The sequence below is a fragment of the Pectinophora gossypiella genome, chromosome 24 (genome assembly GCF_024362695.1).
Source record: "Pectinophora gossypiella chromosome 24, ilPecGoss1.1, whole genome shotgun sequence".
In the NCBI taxonomy this organism is placed as follows: Eukaryota; Metazoa; Arthropoda; class Insecta; order Lepidoptera; family Gelechiidae; genus Pectinophora; species Pectinophora gossypiella.
This window is the reverse complement of record NC_065427.1, coordinates 7,501,457-7,524,719: the sequence shown is the minus strand read 5'-3', so window position 1 is coordinate 7,524,719 and position 23,263 is coordinate 7,501,457. Positions and strand designations below refer to the sequence as shown.

General features: G+C 37.9%; 1 protein-coding gene across 6 annotated transcripts in view; it reads left to right on the top strand.

Annotated features, from left to right (window-relative positions):
• Positions 1 to 23,263, top strand: part of LOC126377823 (plasma membrane calcium-transporting ATPase 3) — a 226,659-nt gene that overhangs the window by 83,217 nt on the left and 120,179 nt on the right. For all 6 annotated transcript variants that reach the window (XM_050025741.1, XM_050025743.1, XM_050025742.1 and 3 more), the window contains one exon: positions 5,097 to 5,164. The gene's annotated coding sequence lies outside the window, so the exon portion shown is untranslated. The remainder of the gene's footprint in view (positions 1 to 5,096; positions 5,165 to 23,263) is intronic.

The following is a 23,263-nucleotide window of genomic DNA, read 5'->3' as shown; positions in this document are numbered from 1 at the left end:
CACATTTTGACGGCCTTATCGAGATTAAGGTCATCACACCGCAGCAGGCGGTCCCGGACCGTTCCGCTGCGCACCCCACACACGATGCGGTCCTTAATCAGCTCCTCCTCGAGCGACCCGAACTCGCACCTTTTACTGAGAAGACGTAATGACGTCACATATTGTTGAATTGATTCCCCTTCTCCTTGGTTACGCATAAAAAAATTATATCGCAGCAACGTTATGTTCTCTTTTGTTCCGAAATAAATGTCGAACTTTCTTATTATTTCGTCCACGTCATCGCGCTCATCGTCGTTTTTAAATTGGAAAGTTTGATACACGTCGTAACCTTCGGATCCGATCAGGTTCACAAGTAAACTAGCCTGCACGCTAGCAGACTCTTTCTTCACCCCCGACGCCTTCATAAATATCATGAATTGTTGTTTCCACCGTTTCCACGCATCAGCTCTGCTGACAGGACCTCCCTCCATGTTTAATTCAGACGGTGGCCGCGCGTGCTCCATTGTTAATTGTTGAAACGACTTTTTCTTAATAATACACGAATGTCCCACACTACACTAAACCCGCACTCCAACTATCAACGATATACTTGCTTGAAATACACAAATACTGCACAAATAACACTGTTATTTCAATTTACCGCTGCCACCATGTTGTGATTGCAATGAAACACGCGACGTTCGGACAACAACTGATTTATTTTATAAGACAAGTCTTTTACAAATACCCACCACTACAGTATCTTTTCTATAGGCTGAAGCTTTGATCTTTTTATAGTTGTCGAGAGCTTTCTGTTTATTTTTATGTTTAATCTGATTTCTTCACAAAAAGGAATTTCGGGATCTATCTCGGCGCACTAATCTCAAGAGTGGGTGTAGTCTGTTTACTGATAAATTGCTTCTTTGCCTACATTATCGGAAATCGCCAACCACAAAAAATCCTAATAAAAGAATATTATTATTGGCAAAGTTCTCCCCAGATTTTCCGCCCCTATCTTATGCAGTCACTTCGCAAGTCCGCACGGGTCGCGCCTTCGGTCTCGACTGCCTCTTATTCCACGTAACCACCGCACCGGGAACAACATCCTGCACTGGATGCGCACAATTATACACTTGTAATTGCATTTCTGTGTGTTCCGCTCGCTCCGATCGAGATTAACTCAAGTGACGCGTGGAAACGATTGGGCTGTTTGGACGGCTCGTTTGACTTGCCAATACTGAGAATGGCAGAATGAACCTTTGTTTTATATCTGTTATACTGACTTTGGCTGGTATACTTCCTGGTAAGACTTCGAAGAAGATCATTACGAGAAGAGATCTGAATTGGCTGGCTACAAACAGGGGGGTTAAAATGGCCAAATCGACGCAATTCACCTAACAAAGCAATATTGCAATTTGACATTTGCGCATATAAAAGTAAGTGCGTAATGCAAACAAGTGTCAAATAGCAATATTGCTTTCTTAGATGAATTGCTTCGATGTGGCCTTTTCTCAAAAACAGTGATACACTTGACCACTTCGCTTCGAAAATGTTTACTCTATAGTCTTCTTGGAGTCAAATATCCGTCAAATTCTTGAGATTAGCCCGAACACACAGAAGACATGTTTCATTTTGTACTATGTATTGATATGGTGATGTCGCTTTATAAGGCCGTCCATTGTACTCTTCTATTTCTCTTCTGCTTCGTAATTTGTATTTCCTGTGTGTGCAATAAAGAATATGTTATGTTGATAAAAACCAAGCGTGTCTATATGTTGTCTTCTGGTAAATTGTGGTTAGACCTGTCTCAACGGATTGACGCGACCACAGACATAATTCACGCGAATTATCAGTGGTTTGTCTGATTTAGCTGGACTAGGTGTAAAACGATTACCTATACTGTTGTATGACAGTAGCTCTTATGGAGAAGTGCGTTTAAATTGTATAACTTGTGACCTCTGCCAAAATAGACGTTATCGACCATAATTTCTGATGATAATGATTATTATAAGTCATGTTAAGAGCCATAATAGCCCAGTTGATAGAACCCTTGCCTCACACTTTGAGGTCGCAGGTTCGAATCCAGCATGATTGTCGATTTTTGTCGAATTCATATTTGGGTCATAAATGATTATCACTTGCTCAGCGGTTAAGGAAAACATCGTGAGGAAACCCATACCCGAGAAATGAGCTTCGGAGGTATGTGACCCAACCTTTATTGGGCTAGTTTTCCATTCGCGGGTTGGAAGATCAGACCGGCAGTCGATTCTAGAAAAAAAAACCGGGTTTGTCATATCTTTAGGTTAGGTAAACGAACCCTGTGAAAAAAGGGATACTAATGTTAGGCGATTATAAGTCACAACTCATCTCAATGATGACTTGGCTAAGGGATCTTAAGCTGGATATATGATCCACGCAGGTTATTTTATTTTTGTCTGCCATACGCAATAATAATAACTCAATGATAACCCGCACTAAAAGAAGAAGTATCAAAACCTTTAGTTGAAGTTTAATTTGAGTAATTTTCGTTGATTTCGCATTTGCTACGCTACTATTTAGCAATTTTTAAAGGGAACCAAACGTTTGTCAATATTATCTTCGTAACAGTTTTGATGACAATTGGCATACCACTGTATGAGATGTGTTTGTGTTTTGGTTGATTGATACCTTGTTTTAGCCAGATGTCAGTCAGTATACCTACTTTGATTTTTAGAGTCAGGTGATAAAAATACAATACTAAAAATACCGTCAGTGCCCTAACATAAGCAAACATGCTATACTGTGCCCTAACATAAGCAAAGTTGCCGTAACTGTGCCCTAACATAAGCAAAGTGGCCGTAACTGTGCCCTAACATAAGCGAAGTTGCAGTAACTGTGCCCTAACATAAGAAAAGTCGCTTTAACTGTGCCCTAACATAAGCAAACTTGCCGGAACTGTGCCTTAACTTTTTTTTAACGTGACTTATTGTTTTTTTGCCTCAGATGGTATTAATTACTTGGCGGCTCTCACCCGGTGTGACCTAACTTACTGTCTGTAGTGCTCTGATTATAGCTACTTGTTTTTCTTTTGACAGAAGATTATTAAGGGTTCAAATTGTGATAAATGTTTTCTTGCCACTGGTTTCCTGGAAGAAAGGCGGCCTTATTGCTGCTTAGCAATAAGGCCTGTAGATTACACTACAGTAGAAAGATACATCTTTCGTCCATGTGTGTAAAACTTGTTTTGTATATTGTGTACAATAAAGTATATTTGTATTGTATTGATCATTATAGGTGTTAGTGGTATGACTATAAAAGTTTTTACGTCAATAGTATTCGAAAAGTAATTAGGTACTTACTAAGGCTTTCTTTTTTTTGTTTTATAGTTATTATTAGGGTTTTGAACTAACTTCACCGAGCTTTCTAGTAGACCAACGTTGGCCGTGTCGCCATTTATAATGGCATGGGTAATTTGTTCATCTTGTGATACCCCAATTGGAAATATAGTCAAATGATATGTGTTGGGTTTGAAATGTACTATATGCTGGCTTTTATACTCGTCATACATAATAGTAGTAACCGTCGTACCGAAAATCCAATAATGCTCTCAGAATATGCCTGCTTCTTCATAATTAATTATGAAATTAGTCATTTGAAACGTCAGCCTGGATTGCTTCCACACTGATGAGATTAATTATTCCAAAGTACTGGGCTTTTATGAACCAAGTTACAACTCACTCCACCCAGTGTTACTTAAAACTTGGTCGTTCTTAATTTTGTCGGAAACTCTTTGGAACTTTGATCAGGATCGAGATAAAACCTCCTTGGAGTTGCTTATTGAACACAACGGAGTAGCGATCGCAAAAAAAATGTATACAAAGTTAAATTGAGTTGGGAGATTATGAAACCTGCGAGCCTGTTGTTAAGATGTTTGGTTAGAATTTTTAACATTACAGTTGTAACAATGTTTGAAAGTCAACTTGTGATTCTCCTGGAAAGGAGATTGAAGCTTAAAATTCTCAGATCGTCGGATTCAAGCACCACCTTTGCTAACTGTTACCGTTTTCCTATTTCTGATAATTCTTCCATATTAATTTACTCATGGCAAGACTTATTACTATTCTAAATAAAGGAAATTATACTCACTGGCCACGCATTCATGCCTGTTCAACCGTGCGATTACGAGAGATGCTCACATAGCAGTATAACAGGCGATTACCTTAATTAAGCATACTTCCCTAGCATTCCACCCATTGGCGATAAAGTTCACATTAGAACGAACATAGGCATTTCATATAGAACACTGTACGGAAATAGATTGTAGGAGCTCTTAGTTTTCCTGTTGTTGTTCCTGTTGTTGGTACCTACGACTGGTAGTAAAGAACATATACATCATAGTCTTTAAAGGGTTGGACAGAGCCTGAAGTAGTCTTAATAATAGTGTAAATCATATATATACTCGTAAAATTTATGATCAGCCCATATTATGGTCGTATCATATAGGAATGAACAAAATCCTTCTGTCAGTTTATACAATATGACCGGGAAGAATAGCAGCGTTCAGTCTTTTATTATCTCCTAACATAGAACATTGTTATTTATTTATTTATTAAATCTTAATACTAAAAATACAATTTGTCAATGCCCTGCAAAACTGTTAAAACAGTTTGCAGGAAAAAGTCTCTACTAATAATATGAACTTATATCTAATAGTCAATTATAAGTAGGAGCACAGTGAATTTAACAATTAATAGTATAAATTAGCTAGGACACGAGTCTAAAAGGTGTTGTTTAAATAATTTTTTAAGTAATATTTACTTTTATTTGGTTCTAGACGGATGTTCTCAGGCAAACTATTATATAACAGTAAGTAGGGAAGTCTCTTTTTTAGAGTTCTATCGCCATAATAATTATTGACTCTAGGTACTTCGAATTTGTCCGCGCACACCGATTTCGTGCCATAACTATGGCTTGCTAAAGGTAGTTAGTTGGTCATGCTCTTGATTGCCATGGTGGTTAATAGCCAAAAGGTATTTATGTTTTAAATGTACGGGAAGAATTAGTTTAACGTTAATATATTGTAGAAGCTCTTAGTTTTCCTGTTTCCCTGGTACTCATATATTGCTTCCTTGTTCCAGGTCGCCACCTGCAGCATAATAGGGAGCCATACGCCGCGGCGGAAAGACGGGTGCGACACGCACTCGTGGTATGTATCCCTAGTACTTTATTTTATTCTCTAATCTAATCTAGCCCACAAGATGCACTGCTGGGCAAAGGCCTCCCCTTCCTCTTTCCATTTTTCGCGGTCCTGTGCGTACTCCGACCAGTCTGCCGCCTTTATTTGATTATGACAGAGAAAATTCTTGTGTATTTCAAAACCTAACGCTCCCTATATCCATAAAACTTACAGAAACTAGTACTAAATTACTCAATATTACGCTAAATCGATAAGAAAAACGTGCTATAATTTCACACAAATGCACGTTGTACAGTCATGAGCAATATAATGTACCCACTTTAGAACTCTGTCGCACTAACATATTTGACATTTAGTGAGACTTACAGTTCAATTTGTCAAAAAGTTAATGTGACATGGTACCAAAACGTATGTATACACATTAATGCTCGTGACCGTACAATACTGTAAATAGTTCCTTAATTATATAGTGACCCCTGTGTTTAATGGTAATATTGTCAGTCGATCACGTACATTCTATCTACAGGGTCACAACGGCATTAGCTACCGCGTGCGGCGTGAATCGTTTATCTACATTCACTGCGTCTGTTTATCGAATCCCGCGATATTTGTCACGTCTACGTAGATAGCGTAAGCCATGTATCTGGATAATATAACCGAACCGATAGTTGGACAGCGTTGACAGGTTGAAAATCATTTGCAAATTGAAGAGACGTCGACGTCCACACGATTTCACTCAAAGTCCAATAAACTGGAAACTGAGGTTTATAGTTGGACGGCTCCAGTGACATCAGCAAATGTGAGGTTTCACGTAAATGTTTGCATATTTGCGTCAGACATGCCAATTTAAACTGTTTAGATTGGCTAATAGAGTTGTCATGCATTATTTTACGAAATTGATACATAAGTCATTGTTATAAAAAGGGAATTAATCCTCATAACCGGCTTGGCTTAACGTGCATTTCGAAGCACGGATCATCTTACTTTCGGACAATCAAGTGGTCAGCCTGTAATATCCTAACCAAACTAGGGATCACAAAGTATTTTTTGTGGTACGTCCCTACCGGGATTCGAACCCGGAGCCTCCGGATCGTGAGCCCAACGCTCAACCACTGGACTCTGGAGGTCGTTACCGCTTTCTGACAACAAAATACGCGACGCAAACTTACCACCTCGTCAAATACCAGTCTCATGTCATCACTGTTATATTTTTCCCACTCAAATACCGCAACTATTCAGTCACATTTTATTGACAAACACCGAAATAACTTCGGAAACTTACTGGAGGTGTCTATGCGTCTGAGTTCCGATGCCAATAATTTTCACAATCCCTACGGCATGTCTAACAGTTCTCACACTCCACGTAGGCGTGAGAGTATTACCGTCTTTTGACACATCATCTATGTAACCAGCTTTTTCAACGTCTGGCTTTTTTGCAACATCAAAATTCATATAGTCTAGTTCGACTGTCAGTTTACGAGTTTTAAAGTTGCTTGTGAGCGCGTAGAGTACGTATTTAGTATCGATCTTCTTTCGTTTAGGTATTCTAGCCGTGAGTTGAACGCTCGCTGTGCGACTCCCATTTTCTTGTTGCTACGTTTCAACGTCAAAGCTCGTAAAGTAAATTTTAGAAGTGTATAAGATACCCACGGTGGTATGGTGGTGTGTGTGTGATAGGTGTGTAGAGGAAAAATTGAAGGGAAGAGAGGAAGGGGTAGACCTAAAAGAACATTTATAAAACAAATAAAAGAGAAGGTGCAGGTCGTGTCGTATCAGGAGGTGAAGGATTTGGCGGGAAGAAGAGAGGAACGGCGATTACTCCACCGACAAGAGCGCAGCTCTTAAATAAAGAGGGAGATAAGATACCCGCATTAGCTTCTCTAAAATTCATCATTTGTTAAACATTTTATCCTGCAAATGTCGATAGTTAGGGTCCCGTAGCCTAATGGCAAAAAACCGAACCCTTATAGATTCGTCATGTCTGTCCGTCCGTCCGTATGTCACAGCCACTTTTCTCCGAAACTATAATAGCTGTACTGTTGAAACTTGATAAATATGTGTATTCTGTGAACCGCATTAAGATTTTTACGCAATGATAGAAAAAAAAACAATAAATTTTGGGGGTCCCCATACATAGAAATGAAACTCAAAAAAATTTTTTTTTCATCAAACCCATACGTGTGGGGTATCTATGGATAGGTCTTCCAAAATAGTATTGAGGTTTCTAATATAATTTTTTTCTAAACTGAATAGTTTGCGCGAGAGACACTTCCAAAGTGGTAAAATGTGTCCCCCCCCCCCTGTAACTTCTAAAATAAGAGGAGGATAAAACTAAAAAAATATATGATGTAGATTAGCATGCAAACTACCAACGAAAATTGCTTTGAACCAGATCAAGTAAGTAGTTTTTTTTAAACCGTAATTTACTTTTATATTATGTTACTTGCTGTTACAGAACCCTTCATGGGCGAGTCCGACTCGCATTTGGCCGCTTTTTTTATAGTACGGCTTCCATTACTCTGACATTGTTTGAAATATCGTAAACAATGTGTTTTCCTTACAAATCGTGGTTACTACTTCCTCTTTAGACTCATTTAGTCACTAGTTAGTCAGCGGCATTGTATTCTGTGACGTCATAGTAATTGTTGGGAGCTGCTTAACTGAGTTGTCGTCTATTATCTACGTCATATCCTTTATCGATACATCATCAGTATTTATGTCGCTGTTTATTACATATGTTCTTCAAGAATACAGCCTCTGTGGTCTAGTGGTTAGAGCGTTGGGCTCACGATCTTGAGGTCCGGGTTCGATTCCCGATGGGGACATTGTCGAAGTCACTTTTTGAGACTGTCCTTTGTTTGATAAGGACATTGCAGGCTTAAATCACCTTAGGGCGAAAGGCAAGAGGGAAACCGCTGCCCTATTTTTCCCTAAAAAGTAGCATGGAGAATGCTACGCCGACAAGAGCATGGCTCTTAAATTAGTGATGATGACCCCCTCCGGTTGATTGAGGGGAGATCTGAGCCCAGCAATGGGGTGTTATGTAAGAATATAAAGTCGCAAAAATTTAGGTTCTTAAGTTTTATGAAAAAATTACAAAGTAACAAATTTTGCAAAGACTAAATTTTCTATGTTAAACACACATACATAATACTTGTCTTGGTGAGAATGTATTAGTATATAAGCTTAAAATATTTTTTATCTACATTTGTGATAATCACAGGCCTGTATCTGTTTATTCTCTAAATATAAATAAATAAACACACCAGCGCGCATCTATAAATTGAACATAAACATCAACTGATTACACGTTTTTCAAATGCCCGTTATAAAAAAAACTTAATTTTTTCGCGTTTATTTAGGGCACAAGCCTTTGTATCCACGTTTCCCTCATCGGTTGTTATGTCGATATTTTACGCGCGTCCTACTACTCGACACGTTTTCAATACTATTCTCGATTCGCCCCTCACCTCGCGAATCGATTCAACTCGAGTCGAGGTCGCGCTTTTGTATTCCCAGATTCTCTTTTCCAATTTTTTCCTTTTTTCCAACTCGTGATTAATTGGAATTGCTAGCGGTCGTTTTATTTGGCGGTTAAGTTCTTCCATCCGTGCATACGTGGCATTACCTGACGTAACCCTAGTTTTCTTTACTATGTAATTCGGTTGTATTATTTCGTTATCACTAACACCCTTTACAGTATCAAAATAGCTGCTTTCTTTTTCCTGTCTTCTCTTATTACTTTTCTATAATTATTAGCAAATTTCTTTTCATTTTCACCTGCCTAATGTACTCAATAGGTAGATTTTACTGCCTTTTTTTCTGTTTTTTTTTTATAGCCAGATTGTACTGTATCTATCATCCATTTGTGTAAATTTGTTTTATATGTTGTGTGCAATAAAGTATATTTGATTTGATTTTTGGAATAAAGTTTTAAAGCTCCACAAAGAATGTTTTTGTCGTTATATAGAGAACAAAACCAAGTCTTCTGGAATATTTCTTCATCAATGTATATATCAAAGCTAAGGGCCCTATCTTACTAGATCACTGCACACTACACGCAACCAAGGTCGCACCACCAATAATATGTATGCAGTTATATAAACGCTACCACCTCTGCATGTGAATCAACAGCATTCATTCGTGCCCTAGTGAGATATGACCCTAAGACTAAGTGTCTGTTATACTACATACATAAATAGCCTATATCCTTCCCTCTGCTGGGCACAGGCCTCCCCTCAATCCATCACCACACCATTACACAATTTGCTGAGGTATAAATGTTTGATATCCTATTCAAAAATTTTCCAGCAGCAAGCTTTTGACAAGTAAGTAAAATGTTTATATTTTTCATAAAAATACAGAAAACATTGGTATAATAAAAACCCCACAAAACCAATTCCTCGGTTTGTCTGTGAGAGTGGAGTTCGCTTAAAATTATTATGTTTTAAAATACTTAGTTAGCTAAGAGATCTTTTGCATAAGATGTTTAAATAAAAATTTACTGAGATTATTTATATTGCACTCCTGACGTATGTCGACCGGCCATGTTGTACAGATACGGAACTCGTTTACGGAGTGTTCTGTCACCGAAGTGGTTGGCAACTCGTGGTACAACATACATGCCCGTCGATATCGCCCGCATATTTTTTTTAACGTGACTTATTGTAGATTTGCCGCAGATGGCATTAATTACTTGGCCGAACAATTGGGGAGCGCTGAAGGCTCTCAACCAGTACCACATTTAAGACAAAAGGCCTGAGGGTGCCCAGTTGCGCGCGAACCTTGGCTCAGAGCGTCGTCTGAGAGAGAAAATTAAAAGAATTAATCGACCCTAGTGGGTGGCGATAAGCGCTGATTGAGGGAAATCGCCGACCACGCCGGCGGGGTCGGTATCGGGGTACTGAAGTGTTTGGTGTCGCGAGCTGATTGGCTGCCTCTATGGCTAGAGTAATCGGGTCGTCGGGAGTCCACGTACACTGGCCATGCACAAACTACCATACTGTTTACGAGTATTAGTAGAGTGATGCAACATGCCCTAAACCTTCTAGATCTTTACAGATACGCTTGTCAGTAGCTCAAGCATATGCAGGGCACGTCCAAGGTTCGACTCGAGGTTGTGCAAATCGAATTACTGACGGAAGATTCCAATGCAGTAGTGTGAATCATAGAACGGGGATCTAAGGTTTATGGCCAATCTGGTGAGTGGGTCACAGCCTCACAGGCAAATATAGAAAAGATAGAGTTATTACGCGTAAGGAATATCCCCTAGAGGGACAGAAAATATATAATAATATTATGTAGGAATGGTAGGCTGAAAGAAACGTAACCCAAAGGTGTGTGAAAGAGAGAGCGAGGAGTGAGCGGGAGAGAAGAGAGGATTGCGGAATGACAGGGAAATGGCGGACGGTTGTTTGAATAAGGGAAAATGTACAAAATTATAAAACTGTTTTAAATAAAAATGAATCGTTTGCTTCATGCCCCATCCCACAGTTATATTCAATAGGACGTATAAAAATCTCATTCTTACCGTATACCGCCTATCGTGTAAGTGTGAGCGAGACACAGTTCGAATGCTCTCCCACTCCTTAACGGCTTACGGCCGTTTAAGACTTAAGTAAGACTTAGGCAAGCCTGATATTTAGCGTAACGTGTAGAGTTTGTGAACTTAGGGTTTGTATAGTTAGGGCGTGTAGAGTTAAGAGCTTGGCTCTACATGAGATCTGATAACTTTTTGACATTGTGATCGATTATGATCTCGTCTTGGCAACATTTTACACGAGAATGTCTTTGTCGGGAGTTTAACTTTCAAATACATAAATTAAGAGTCTATAGAATTCCATTTGCTTCGATCCTGACACACTTCTCTTGCTTCCTCCAAATTCCTCAATCGCTACTTTCAAATAGAATTCTGTAATTATTTTAAATTGAAAATAAATGGTTTTGAATATATTTTTTGAGTCAGGGCAATATGGTGTGTGGGTGGACCGCTGGGAGTCGCCATTGATGGCGCGATGTTTGTAACTACACGCACACATACCTCCTCCCGTTAGACGGCTCTAATTTGTGATTTTATTTTCATAAATAAATAAATAGTCTACTAACATTATGGTTAAGTACTATGTCACTAACATCTATGGACAATAGTCTGAAAATAAAGATTTTGAATTTGAATTTAAATATATCTATCTTATCTATCTATCTATTTTAATATAGGTATCTTTATTTTTTACTTCATGTTCCTAGTTCATTCACCTCATTTAATTATTGATCTAATAGCGTTCAAACCCTAGCCACATATAATTTTCGAATTTAATGTCAAAGGTTGGTTGGTTCAAAAACGAGTAATAAAGAAAATTGTTTGTTACTTTTCTAGCTCGTTTAAAGCTCGACTACTTATGACCATAATAATAGCATTGATTGACTCAAATCAATCAACATGATTAGTAAATAACAATTAAGTACTTCATTTCTAGAAACCTCCACCTAATAATTTGTTCGACGTCAAACGTCCAATTACTGAGCTACTATTAACTCACCTATTAGTAGATTTCGTACAGTCTGCAATGAAAGTGCTTCATTTATTTTAAACCTAGTTAAAAATATTTTTTGCTCCAAATTCGGCGGATAAATTAGGGCTTGAAAAAAAATTGCCTGAAAACACATAATCATTTTAAAGAGAAAAAATAATAATAATTTAAATAAATAATTATTAATTAATAATTTTATTACTTGGCTTTGGTTGCTTTGCCCACCTTGTTTTATTACGGGCGTAACAATATATGTGTGTGTATACCTATGTGTATGTATGAATGAATTATTAATTTGTAAGTTACTCTAAGCACGGGTGCTTTTTGCTATAAAAACAAAATCATTCACATAACCATCATCTCTGCCTCCCCTACATAGCTTATAAGATCAACAATCATCAATCTCAGTCGAACAGACGGGCCATCACAACACTGCCAATCGAACATTCCCAATACAAACTCAAACACACATTAGTTGGACTCAAAACATGTCCGTCGCTCAGAGTTGAGCGGATTTCACGTATTCCCGGCCGGAATTGTTGAAATGTCTCGGCGAATTTGACTTGGATCGGAATAATCTAGATAATTGGCCGCTTGGCAATTGTTACAATAAAATATGAAATATGTTGGATATGGTTACTACTTAAATATTTAACGATCATGATCCAATAGCTTTTTTTATTAAGATCTCTTTTGAAATATTTCATTTTTACAAAATAAGAATGCGTTTTTTTATCTGTAGCACGGGCAGCCATGATTAGCTTCGTGTGACTTCACATTTCACAAAATAAACAAAAACTATCTGTCAGGTGGCACTGGCCTAAATTGGATATTGAAAACTGAAGACAAGGCTTAGGCCTATTTAGATCGAGATTTTCGAATATTAAATTACTAAAGTCAAAGCTGTATTGGGCTGGTCCTCAGCTCTTTGCCTGCCTTATATAAAGCGAATTTAAACAACAACAACAATCAACTTTGACAGTTTATTTGTTTGTTGAAATGTGACGTCACTGGGCGAAATGTCACGTGACCAACCGTTTTCGCGCGAAATTTAAAATAATTGAAGAAAAAGAAATTGTTTTTTTCTTCTATTAAACGCTTTTTTGAAAAAATAAAAAAATTCTCTTAATCTTCTTTTTCTTTCTTTCTTTTTAATCTCTTTGTTTAGAGATAAGCTTACCTATACTATCTGTTTTCTTTGTATGTTTCTTGTCTCTGTTTTATTGTGTACAAATAAATAAATAATAATAAATATTAAAATATTTTAAGAGGTATAAAATAAGAGTAACTGTAATTTTTAAAATACTTTTCAGAAAACTTTCAAGTAACCAATTGCTGTTATGTCGTAAACATGAACTGAGCATCTGACTTATCACGTTGGTCTAACAGAACGCTCGGTGAAGCTTGGATACTTAGTTCATCATGCTATAGATGTACCGTTGGCTACCCCAATTGAGTATATAGTCGTGAGCTTGTAATATGTTTATGTTGTTAACAACATATGTGGCTGCACATGGTCTTGGTTTTGTGTTTTATGTCTGTAAAAAAGTACATAACCCTCCTTTTAGTTCGCCGCAGTCGGATAAAAAGGTACGTCCTCTATGCCCTAGCTTGACTTGACCTTGGTATTTGAGTTCACCAGGTGATTTTAATACCTGACCTTTCAAGTTTTCAAGTGGCTAAGCTATTTATAAGCCGTCTAAAATACTTATAAAACCACTTATTATTTGAAAACAAAAACATTAATTGTACAATTTGGAATAAGTACCATAAACAGTTCTCATTTCAAAGTTAGTCCACCTGACGTTATCTCACCCTGAGTTGCCATTTTGTAAAAAATAAATTACCCACAACCAATGTTTTTATATTTACTTTGCAAGGAAATTTTGAACTATTAGTAAAAGATTTACTTACAATTTTAAACATTTTTATATATGTGACAAGTAATTAAATACAGTAGTCAGTAATTCACTTAATTTTCAATAATAAAATTTACGTCCTTGGAATGTTGGAGATACCGATTTAATGGTAACACAGTGGTAACACTTACGTCATCAAAGGGCTAGCAATGGCGCGTTGTCATAGGATTGAGCATATACCATGCCACGAACGAACGACGAACTTAGAACGTAGAGTAACTACCTACTAAATTATCAGCTCAGACTTAGAACACCAACGAGTTAGTACAACATAAATTGATTGCATCCCCGTTTAGCACTGCGGCGGAGTAATAGGTTCGACAGCGCATTCTACACCCTAGGGATAACACATTGCAACCAGTTTCGTTAGACAATTTTCAAACTAAAATGAGATTAACATTGTTCTCTGCTAGTTTAATTCTTGTTTGTTGGTGGTTTTAATTGTTGGAAAGGTATGAACTTTTATAATTCTAGCTTTACTTTGATGGAGTGGTAGTAAACACATACAATGTATTTCAATTAAACTTCTTATCGTGTGAGTTGTGAAGTGGAATACCAACCTCATCAACCCTGGTGTCAGGGTTGTTATTTAGCCGCCAAAGGCCCCTGACATGGGGCGGCATACTCAGTAATAACCCTGACACCAGGTTTGATGGGATTGGTAATTCACCTCACAATCCACACGATAGAAGAAGACTAAATGTAACTGTAGACATTCTATCTTTCAACGAATTTACCATCGAATTCAGTTCAGACTTCAGACGCCACACAATCGCCGTATTTATGGAGACAGTTAAACCACCAACAAAAACCAAGTTCAGCGAACCTTCTAGAACCATTCAAACGTGAAATGTAGTGCATTGTTGCCGGCCCTTCTTTAAGTTTTTGTCGCGTTGCGTCGCATAGGTACTCGCCATCTTTGGAAAGTTTTGGATTAAATATTATGAAGACTAGGGACTTTGTAAGTACAAAGTAATAATATTCGGGGACGGGTAATCGACAAGTATAAAATTTATGGAACACACGTCAATTTTAAGCACAAATCTAAAACAACCGACTAAAAATTTTACATTGGCCAATAACCCGACAGAATTAAGTTGACAGCACACGATTCGCCCGGGTTATTCATTCATTTACTCATTCTTCCTAAAATTAAGAGCTGTCAATCATCCGTCCCTTTCCTTTTCGGCGGATAAGAAAATGACAGGTTTAACTTAAAGTAAAATTAGGAGGTGTCTGCAGGAATCGGGGCGAACGTCGTACTAAACCTTTTTAAGGACAGCCCTAGTTTGGTTAGTGTACGTCATTCTTGTCTTTGTTTTAACTAAATCAATACGAAACTGACAGTTCACGAATTATTACTTCGTATTGATTAAATGTTAGATATACTTATAATTATAACACGTAATTATAGGTTAGTTCAAGTACGTTGTAACACACACAATTATTTATTAGAGTACAAATACGGCTGTTAGGTACTTACGGTTTTTATGATATGTCAACTAATGTGTACTTAATTCGAATCCGGGACCTCCGGATCGTGAGCACAACGCTCAACCACTGGACCACGGACTTTTACCGCTATAAAACGATCAATCAAGTATCAAAGCTATAAATCCGGCGTCCGCCGCGCTAACTTGTTAAACTGAAGTATACTACGGACAACCCTAATTGATTGTAGTCGGCTTAGTGTATCGAGCGCTTGACATTTCTAACTATTCCTGCCATTTTGGTCGATGTGCTATAATAGTCTCAAGCGGGACTGGAATTTGACTCTAAATTGAATGGCCTCATGGTTTACACTGCTATGGGTAGGTTTGACGTTTCGATATAAGGCAGCTTCAACTCTATTCGCCAATACGTTTGTCAGTGCCATTCGTGTCAAACATATATGATCAACACGTTTTAAAATATTATGTATGTATATATTATTAAAACACAATGCCTTGGTAGCCCAGTTGGTAGAACGCTTGCCTCTCACTTTGAGGTCGCAGGTTCGAATCCAGCACAGGCCAAAACCAATGATTGTCGAATTTGTCTTCGAATTGATGTTCGGATTATAAATTATTATCACGTGCTCAGCGGTAAAGGAAAGCATCGTGAGGAAAGCCCACATTCCCGAGAAATGCATTTTTCGGAGGTATGTGACCTAACCTGTATTGGGCTGGTTTTCCCTTCGCGGGTTGGAAGGTCATCGCTTCTGTAAAAAACTGGACCTGTTAAATCTTCAGGTTAGGTAAGCGGACTTTGTGGAAAACGGGATAGTGCTAGAGAGATGATGATATTATTAAATACTATTCCATTAACATGTTTATTAGACCGTTATTTCTACGATTACCGCTTCACAATAAACGTAACGTTTTCACTTGAGTTTTACAAAAACCCGAAAAAAGGTGTATGATAATTGTATCATACACCTTTTTTGGCGTAAATTTTTACGCCCATTCAATTATCGAAAGCAACGCAGTTCCGCCGATGAAAAAATAAACATCCAATTTATGAATGCAATTTTCGCCAACGTAGCAAGGGAGGCGGCCATTTTATTCGGGATTTAATTTAATTAAAAAGCGCCGATTTACTTGGAAAGGGGCCTTAATTAGCCAATAACCGGGTGTCGATAGGTATTGTCCAAAACTGAAATAATAGCCGATTTCGATAGTCGATTACGCTCTTTGTTACTGGAGAGGTTTGATGATGTTTCTTATTCTTTTAAATATGAACATAAGACATAACAGCCTCCGTGGTCTAGTGGTTAGAGAGTTAGGCTCACGATCGGGAGGTCCGGGTTCGATTCCCGATCGGGACATTGTCGAAATCACTTTGTGAGACTGTCCTTTGTTTGGTATGTACTTTTCAGGTTTGAATCACCTGATTGTCCGTGCTTCGGAGGGCACGTTAAGCCGTTGGTCCCGGCTATTAGCCGTAAAAACAGATAGAACGGAGCAGCGTGGTGGAGTATGTTCCATACCCTTCCGGTTGATTGAGGGGAGGCCTGTGCCCAGCAGTGGGACGTATATAGGCAGTTTATGTATTTATGTACTATTGTGTCTGGAAACCACGGCTTTACGAGGCTAGACCAACGCTAAAAAGTAAATATTTGGAACCTAATAAGAAATCACCTTAAATATCAAAACTATTGTCTTCTGAACCAGAAACAAGAAAAGAGAAGCTATAGCGGGAGGCTGCTAAAGAGGAAAGTTTGCCCGTTATGTAAACAAGTCGGTGTTTTAATATGGAAGTAGTTTAAACAACGCCCCGGTACAAGTTTTAATAAAGTTTACCATTATAGGGGTATTACGAGGTTGCATGTTAAATGCCAGGATCGGTTTGGGAAACTTGTGCTTACTTTCGATAAAAACAAGCGGAACAAACTTCGTAAGCACGTACATAGCCAAGTGAATACCATCGTTTTATACTGAAAAAAAAAGAAAAAAAAAAAGAAAAAAAACAAAAAAATAATAATTAATAATTTTACTAAATAAAATAAATAAATAATAAAATAAAAAAACGGTTTCGAACCTCCGACCTCAAAGTGAGAGGCAAGCGTTCTACAAATTGGGCTACCTCGGCCCAAACGTTAGGAATGTGATTTGTATAATTGGGCTGATATAAAAACTGGACTTAAATATGAATTAAAGAAATAAATATACGGAGAAACTAGAAAGCGCCATATTGAATATTGAGTGTTAAAGTTTCTACCAATTAATGCCATCCAATTATGAGTAAAGTTCTTCTTCATTGTACCTAGATCTCTAGTTGAGTTTTCGCATCCATCTATTTAACTAAGTACTATTAAACAGAACGACCAATTCAGTACAATTTATTGATTATATTTCAATAAGATAACATTTTACAATCGTCTCAATGCGCGGTAAGAATTCATTCTGTCAAAGTACGCAAGCCAGTGTTGTGATGTTTATGAGCATAGTGACGTATCAGTCGATATTAGGTCGATCGATTCTTTTCTATCTAACAGTACTTAGATCAACTTTATTGGGCACCTTTCCATATAACAAGGCATGTCTATCTTCAAACTCAGTCTATTTGACGAAATCATTAGCAGTTTTATCATAATCGACTGTTGCAAAGCTAACACCATTAGCCTTAACTAAATCTTCACGACGTACTAAGTTTAATCGTACCAACTTCCGCCATACTATATATTAGTTAGTAAGTGAATCGAACGTGCTAGGAAAACACAACGAAACTAAACGTGGATTGAAATAACGAAGCTCGTATCAAATCTTCTATCGTGTGGGTTGTGAGGTGAATTGCCAACCTCATCAACCGTGGTGTCAGGGTTATTATTGATCCGTCAAAGGCCCCGGACACGGCTCATGTAACGACTACGTACTTACGTCAGTAAGGAACCGGGACCAACGGGTTACATTGCCTTTCGAAGCACGGAATCGGGCATTGTCTTTCCGACAATCAGGTGAATTTAGCCTGCAATGTCCTGGGCAAACTAGGGACGGTCGTAGACTTTTGTCCACGAATAAAGTCTAAAGTCTTACTATCAGCTCCCGAAGCATACTGCATGGATATCGCGCGCGTTTTGATAACCCTACTACCTACTATAATCCCGACCTATTGGCTACGCGTAATATACGTATACGCATAAACCAATTATATTAGCAATTCGGTGGCCAAATTCACAGATGTGGCATTTCGCTATTGTTCTAGTTAAGTAATAATAATTGTTGTCTTATATGTGTTTGTTTCAGTCGAATTCGTTTTTACTGTAATTGCTGTATGTAAAACTGTAAAAATAAAATAAATAAATAAATATTGAGTCTGTGTGTGTTGTATAAGGCCGCCCACATTGTACTGTATTCATGTGTTATGTCTGATTGTTGAATTTTTAGTTCTGTGCAATAAAGTATATTTGATTTGATTTTGATTCAAATTATCTCGTCGCGCGCGCTATACGTTTGCCATGATACGGCTACAGATATTGAAGTTATTGTGGTAATAGCAAGTCATATTCTGAGCTCTGGAATACAATTTTCCATTCAAATGAAGAAAAAAGCACTTAGTATAATGTCATCCTGAAGTTTTTTGTGCTGTTTCTTAACAAAAACACGTTCCGGGAAGAGAAACGGCATTCAAAGAACGCAAAGAATGTACTTTAAATGTAAAACTGTAGCTGCTATGCAACTTTGGACTTTTTAAAAGGTTCACTAGAATGAAATCCGTTTTTCTGTGGCCGACTTGCAATATTTTAATATTGTTACGAATGTTTAATGTTATTTTGACTTTATACTTACTCGTAGGGTGGTATTAAAAAAATAATCTCAGCTTCGAGACTGCTCTCAAGATCATGTCAATGTGACAGTTCTTATATAAAAACAGGGACTTGAGCATGGTCTTAAGGGCAGTCTCAGCTGAGATTCGTTTATTAATACCACCCGTAGTATAAGTAATGGTGCTCTTGCTTGTGCAAAGAGGGTAAGGTAGTGAGTGCACCGCCAAATTAATGGCAGGCCATTATTTCGCAGTCCTAATGCATTTCTGTGTAGTATATAAGGTCGTAGGTCATTGGCCTGGGTTCTCCAGTGGTTGAGCGTTGGATTCAAAATCTAGAAGGTCCAGTGTCCCGTGCCGTTGACCCCGGCTACTACTTACTGTAAATACGTAGTTACATGAGTCATGTCAAAGACTATTGGCGGCTCCTTAATAAACCTGACACCAGGCTTGCTGAGGTTACATAAACGGCCTATATACGTCCCACTGCTGGGCACAGGCCTCCCCTCAATCAACCGGAGGGGGTGTGGAGCATACTCCACCACGCTGCTCCAATGCGGGTTAGTGGAGGTGTTTTTTTCGGGTAATAGCCGGGACCAACGGCTTAACGTGCCCTCCGAAGCACGCAATCTTACTTTTTCGGATAATCAGGTGATTCAAGCCTGAAAAGTCCTTACCAAACAAAGGATAGTCTCATAAAGTGATTTCGACAATGTCCCCATCGGGAATCGAACCCGGACCTCCAGATCGTGAGCCTAACGCTCAAGCCTGCGACCCTGGCACCGCGGAAACTGTCCTCCATCTGCTTGTAGATTGCCCCATTTATGGTAAAGACAGATTCGACCTAGAACAGCGTACTGGGGATAAGATCGAAAAGAGTAATTTAAATCAACTTATTACCAGCAAGAAAAACTGCAAAGCTTTTGTTGAGTATGTAATAAAAATTGTTAAATCAGTAAACAAGAAAAACAGCTAAAGCAACCATGATTATATAGTATATTGTTGTATACGTATAATAGTCATAATGAACCATAGACATAAGCAACTAGAATTAAGATAAAACATAGGAAGCAACTGTTAGCAAATAAGTCATAGATTAATAACTGAAAATGTAATGAAAATGTTATAAAAAAGAGAAATCAGCGTGAAAATAAAATAAAGAAAAACCTTGTGTCCATCCCCTAGGCTTAAGAAATAGAGTAGGAAATAGGAATGCAAAGAATGAAAGATGATGAATGAAAGTGCCGGAGGCATAAAAGCGAGAACTTGTACGGTAATAGAGGCCGGAATGAATGCGTGCTGAGTGTAGGGCCCTATTGGGCAAATAGATATTTAAGACATTCTCGGAGGATGCTATGTATGTAGTCTTAACAAGGTCCCTGCCTATCCTGTGCGGCAGGGGGACGTAAAATAAAAAAAAATAAAAAAAAATAAAAAAAAACGCTCAAACCACTAGACCACGGAGGCTGTTAGACCACGGAGGCCGTTAGACCACAGAGGCTGTTAAAATAAATAAATTAAGGTCGTAGGATTTTTTCCTTGCTTTTTACTGTATTTTTCATCGATGACAACCCCTTCTACTTTATTGCTAAACCCCTATCTGGCTTAGCATTCCGACCGCAGGTCACGTGATCGCCTGATTAGCGGTGACACTAGCGAAGCGGAATCGTGTGTTGAATAACCGATTGACCTCCTGTACGATTCTACTATCCTGGTACTTACATGCCGTATTAGAGTCACGCTCATTGTCGCTACGGGGTAGATAGACAACCAATTTTGAAACTTACTAGTAGTTGTGCCTATGGACTTAGATTTAAGTTGAACTTTTAACATTTCCATTATATTAAGCCAGGCCAAGAGTTCTTGAAACCGGCGAGCGTGTATGAAGATTTTAATGAGATTAGCGTGGCCAATTATTGGTCAGCAAAAATTTAGTATCGATTGCCATCGACTCGCAAAGAAGATGAGATTAGAAGAAGCGAAATTGACTTACCCCATTGGCAAACTAGGCGTGATCTCAGGGTTGTATCTACCTACTTTAGGACTTACATGCCAATTTAAATCACGCTTCTTGTTCCTATGGGGTAGACACAACGATGATACCCTTAAACGTATAATTAGTAGCATGGAACATTTCTCTTCATCGCTGACTAGCCATTGTTTGACTCAATGTATTATTCAATGCTTTCTTTCTGATTCAACACGGCTGCGGCTAGCAAAGCTGGATCATGTCTTGAATCGCCAATAGATTTCCTGTAAGTTTCTACGCTCCTGGTTAGTCGCGGGATTAAGCAGGCATTCTTTTTGTTAAAGAAACTCAGTTTGAATACCAATTTTGTTCTTCATTACACATTTTCTGACTTTCAAACTTCCCAAAGTTTGAATTTCGTGTCGAATTTTCATCTAAATTCCTATGATCTCCCAGTTATGAACTTATGAGTTGCTTAAGGCTTGAACCTAATTTCAGTACTTTTTACTCTAAAGTATCTCCTATTTGTCTACTTTCCTGGTACACAAATGGACACATAATCTCACGTCAGTCATCCTTAAAGGGGTGGGCAAAGACACAAGTGATCAAAGACAACTTGCTGCCACTGTTGATAGTCCTAACATTATGTGCTTCCTTGTAATATTTAATTTATTAAATGAAAAACATGTAGTCATAACTGTATAATTTATGCTTTACAGGGTGAATAAATGCAACCTAATTATGTAATTTACGTCACCCGGAGGCGTACAGCGCTATTGGCAAAGTCAATTATGTTCAAAATGTAATATTTATTATAATTTCTTACTATGTATTATTTAATGGACAATTATAATAAACCGGTATCCAACAATGTGACGTCACCTTGCGGTTTTATGTTTTGCATTGTTTTTAAGTAAAAGAGAATTATAATGGTATCATTATAATGTGTTTTGGTTTGCTACGTAAGTATGCGACCTGCTCATAATTTCTAGTCCCCTGGTACTTTGCAGAGAGATGGGAACACTGTCGGCAAGACAAAGTGTTGTACCGAAAATTCGTTCTAAAGGATATCCTAAATCAATGTCAAAGGAACCCCTAGGGGGACATGTTAAGAATTTACGACGAAGACTGATTGTGAGTTGGCAAATGCATTGCAGTATTTGCAGGTGAACACACGAACACGCCACGTCTAGCTTACTTTGGGGATTTATTTCCAGTCCGTTGTGCGAACAGTGACATCGCTATCGTATTTCTGACAATTTCTGATACCCTGGTAGTTTGGAACTAAAAGCACCAACTTTTATGTACTGCTTGTATACTCGTATCTCATTTAAGTCTGTTAATGGATAAAAAAGCCATTCCTAGTTTGGTTAGGACATTACAGGCTGATTGATCACCCGATTGTCCGAAAGTAAGATGATCCGTGCTTCGGAAGGCACGTTACGCCGTTACTGATGTACAGTCATGACCAATATAATGTATCCACTTTAGGACTCTGTCGCACTAACATATTTTACATTTAGTGAGACTTACAGTTCAATTTGTCAAAAAAGTTAATGTGACATGGTACCAAAGTGTTACATATTAATGCTTGTGACTATAAGTATGTAGTCGTTACATGAGCCATGTCAGGGGCCTTTGGCGGCTCAATAATAACTTTGACACCAGAGTTGATGAGGTTGGTATTCCACCTCACAACCCACGCGATAATAAGAAGAAGATAAAAAAGCCATCACTACTCGGTTTGATTGGCAACATTAGTGTTAATAAAATTTGTAAATATATCTGAATCATACATACATAAACTCGCGCGTAAGAGAAGCATGTTAGGATCGACACAAATGGAATTCCATAGTCTCTTCATAGGTACCCCGATGGGATATCTAAACTAAATATTACAAATTGATCTGAACCGAATAAGCTATGATTCGTTACGTTCTTTTGTACTTTCGCTTAGCGTATTTTCGAACTTGTTTATCCTTCACTCCGAGATTTCGTACTTATTTATTTAATGGATCACTTTCAGCTATGCACATTATAACATCTAGTTAAGACATAATTAAACAAATTGAAACAGTACTAATGTGTAAGCCAATTACAACATTCATCATAAACATGCTTTCCAGCTTGTTATTATTTTGCCTTAATTGACATTATAATTTCTACTCAATTAATTACTCAATTGTATAACAAGTTTATTTTTTTTAAAGAACGTCTAGGGCCCTGTGCCGAGGTTTTTCTTGCAGCTTCTTTTCCCCGACTATACAGGTTGTGAGAAGCTGCAGTAGTTTTAGGCGGACGAGACGTTCGTTATGTAAAATTTGACGATTCAAAGTGTAACTATGTTACCTACTGAATAAAGATATTTTTGAATTTGAATTATTTGAACGTCGAACAAAAAACACAATTCCAGCTAGAAAAGACTGCATAGATTCATTTATTTTAT